Source organism: Octopus bimaculoides, chromosome 20 (genome assembly GCF_001194135.2).
Source record: "Octopus bimaculoides isolate UCB-OBI-ISO-001 chromosome 20, ASM119413v2, whole genome shotgun sequence".
Lineage (NCBI taxonomy): Eukaryota > Metazoa > Mollusca > Cephalopoda > Octopoda > Octopodidae > Octopus > Octopus bimaculoides.
The window spans coordinates 9,198,670-9,202,445 of record NC_069000.1 but is presented as its reverse complement, the minus strand read 5'-3'; the positions used below and the strand labels follow the sequence as shown (position 1 = coordinate 9,202,445).

At 34.6% G+C, this 3,776-nt stretch overlaps 1 protein-coding gene across 1 annotated transcript in view; it reads left to right on the top strand.

Annotated features, from left to right (window-relative positions):
* Positions 1 to 3,776, top strand: part of LOC106874758 (uncharacterized) — a gene marked incomplete at its 3' end in the record, with an annotated part of 317,509 nt that overhangs the window by 286,865 nt on the left and 26,868 nt on the right. The window lies entirely within an intron of this gene.

The window sequence follows — 3,776 nt, the reverse complement described above, 5'->3', positions numbered from 1 at the left end:
TATATATATATATATATATATATCCACACATAATAATAACTTGGAAATTTTATGTTAAAAAGATATAAATAATAATTCTGTAAATGGCTTAGAATTAAGAAAAAAATGGTTTTGGCTTGGAGAGAACTAATTCTGCAGAGTTGGATTATTACTTCTTTCTATCTGATTCAATACATCTCTGTTCTGAGTTTAAACCTCCCAGGGCCAATTCTACTTTACATCCTTTAAGCAGACTTTCTAAATGTGTTAGATATATACAGTAAAATCAATGCAGCCAACTAGATACATTCTCTCTTTCAATATTAGCTGTGTTTATTCAAAACCAATCATTACTATTGAGGAACAAGGTTGTGTATAAGTAATTTGATTTGATCCAACTCTGTCAATAGTATCGCTCCTGTTTAAAGGGAGACCACTTAACAGCACAATATTAATCTTTTTGTTATTTTTCTTGTTCTTGTCTTATTCTGGTTCTTGGTTCCTTGTTTCGTTTGTTTTCTGCAATTTTTTTTATTGTTAGATGTTTTTGAAAAAAAAAAAAATCTATTATGTGTGAGTCCATGATATCCCACTTCTATATTTAAGCTGTTAAAAAATCTTAACTTCATTTTCTTTTAAGAGATTACCTTATGAGTGTTGCTGTTGCATTGTTGCTGTTGATGTTGTTGCCACTTTTGCTAAATGCTAAGCTTAAACACCCTGTGGTGTTGCTTTACATTTCTTTTTTCCCTGCATCATTACTCAGGCTCAGCATTGTCTTTCATCTTTCTATCATAGGTAAAATAATTACTAGTCAAATACTAGTGTCAATTTAATTTCCTATACCCACCCCCCTCCCTTCTTAGGCACAATGTCATAAACTTGCCCTCTTGTACCTTAATTAGGAATCATTGTTGTTGTTGTTGTTGGAGTTGGTATAAAGAGTGGAGAACTAAATTAGATACTTGGAATGTTGTACAGTATCTAGTTTAGTTCTTCATACTCTCCCAGTGTTTCATCTTTCTGAGATGGCAGTGGGGTGGAAATGAAAAGTACCAGTAATATCCTAAGGTTAAGTCAATTGATTTTTACCTTTGTACCTAATTATTTCCAGCTTGTTATTCAAATAAACTACTGTGATTTACATGTACAGTTAAAATCCCTTTTCAATACCCTTTGTTGCATCACTTTCCCATTCAGTGAATGCAATGGTGCTTGAATTCCAAGACAATCGCATTGAAGTGAATTGTAAAATATTTTAAATGTATGTCTTCATATTTTAGTGTGTATAATTTTCAAATTTGGCATGAGATTCATCAATCTGAGAGAGACTTCAAAGGATATGGGCATAAAAGTGGTGTGCATCCTTCTATTACTAACTCGTAAATATGTGTATTTGGCCCTCATGCCGGTGGCACGTAAAAAGCACCCACTACACTCTCGGAGTGGTTGGCATTAGGAAGGGCATCCAGCTGTAGAAACTCTGCCAGATCAGATTGGAGTCTGGTGTAGCCATCTGGTTCACCAGTCCCCAGTCAAATCGTCCAACCCATGCTAGCATGGAAAGCAGACATTAAATGATGATGATGATGAGGATATATATATATATATGTCTTCTACTAATGTCTCTAATCAACTGAAGCCTTGTGAGTGGATTTGGTACGGAAACTGAAATAAGCACATCATATATACTTATGCATATGTGTGTTTGTGTGTACCTATGTTTAAACATCACATAATGATTGTAAATGAGCACTATTGTCATACAAGCAAGCTTTGTTTAGTCTTTCATGAAAAACATCTCTAGCTATGGGAAAATATTACCTTGCTTAGAAATAGGTCAGAATTTGCTATAGGAAGGGTATCTGGCCTTACAAAATCTACCTCAACAAATTTTTGACCCATGCAAGTACAGGAAAATGGACAGTGGATGTTAAATGATTATATATATGTATCTATGTATATATATGTGTGTATGTGTGTGTGTGTGTGTGTGTGTGTGTGTGTATTTGTATGCCTGCATGTGTGTGTGTATATATATCAAAAAAGGAAACTAAATCCCTTACCAAGTATTGTAGACCACTTCCAAAAACTGACTGCCTTGTTGATTGGCAAAGATTAACTCACCGCTATACTACAATCATTATCCCATACCAGCTACTTCCTCTTTCTATCTCCCTTCTACCTCTACTTTAATGGTGTCTACCTCTCTGAACTCGCAATCTTTATATCATACCCATCTAAATTCCCTATCATTCTTACTGTATTTCATTCCCTAAACCCCTCACTATAGACTATCTTAACCCTTTCTCTCTTCAGCTCTGTAACCATCTAAAATATTTTCCCTGCCTATGTTTTACTTTCACTTATTTTTTGCTTTTTGCTATAAATTCCTTCCTTGAGGTTAGTTGGTTGGTTGGTTGGTTGGTAGATACTAATTTCAGACCAGAGAATTAAATAATTATTCAGTTGGGTAATTTTACAGCATCTCAAAATTGAGTTTTGCTATGTTGTCTATTAATGGAACCAAATTCTGATACTACAATTCTCAGTGGCATGAAAGGAAGCAGATTAATTAGTTTAGAAAATATATAAATTTGTCTGACAAAGTTTTAGGCAAAATGTAGTCACAATATTCAAAGCTTATAAATTCTTCAACATAAGATCTTATTTCCTTCAAAAATAATCCATGGAGTAAACAGATTTATGACGTCTTATAATTGAAGTGTCATGGAGTTGAGATATATTACTGTAGTGAAACTATATAATCAAGGCACATTTCAGTCATGATATCCTTTTGTTAGGGTACTTTAAGGAACATTGCACTACAGTCAATTTGCATTACTGAAGATGATATTGTTGTCAAGGTGTTTTATTTTTAAAGTAAATAACATTACTAGTACCATACAATTAAGGTATATTATTGTTGTTCGACCATATCATCTTGATGCTTTTAGCTTGAAGTACATTGAAGTAAAGACATATTACAATAATAATATTTTGTAACCAAGACACAGGGACTGTGTTGAGTTAAAGGACATTATGACCATGGCATAGTATTCTTGTTTTTAAATCTTGTGCCATAATCAGGCATCACAGAGAGCACTTGAGTGGAGCCCAGTTTTCATGGCATTAAGAATAAGATCTCTGTCTCTTGTAAGTTTTGACCAGTGGCGAGATTTATGTACAACACAGCAAACTAGCAAATTACACATCAAGCACAAAGGTTCTTATTGCATACTATGGCAGTAAAATGTATTTCTTTCTTTTATAGTTACTCAGCCTACAACACATGAGTGCTAATAACTAAACATAATCTCTTAACTGTTTACCTACTCTCTACTTTCAACGGTTAAAACATCAATAATTACTAGTATTTATTTATCAGAAATTGAAAATACACCAGTTCAACTTAAAAATGTCTACATCAATGAAAGGTAGATGAAGCGAGGTAGGGAGAAAGAGAAAACTATTTAACTTAATTTTTAATTACCATGAACGTAAACATGGTTATTGTTAACTTTAATTCATGACTTATCAGTTTAATTCTGGAATAGGAATTACTGCATGATATATGCCAGTGCCCCTGGACTGGTTCTTGTGCGGGTGGCACATGAGATGCACCATTTTGAGCGTGGCCATTGCCAGTACCGCCTGACTGGCTCCCGTAGGATTTTCGAGTGAGATCGTTGCCAGTGCCCCTGGACTGGCTTGTGCGGGTGGCACATAAAAGACACCATTTCGAGCGTGGCCGTTTTCGTGAGGGTGACACGTAAAAGCACCCACTACACTCTCTG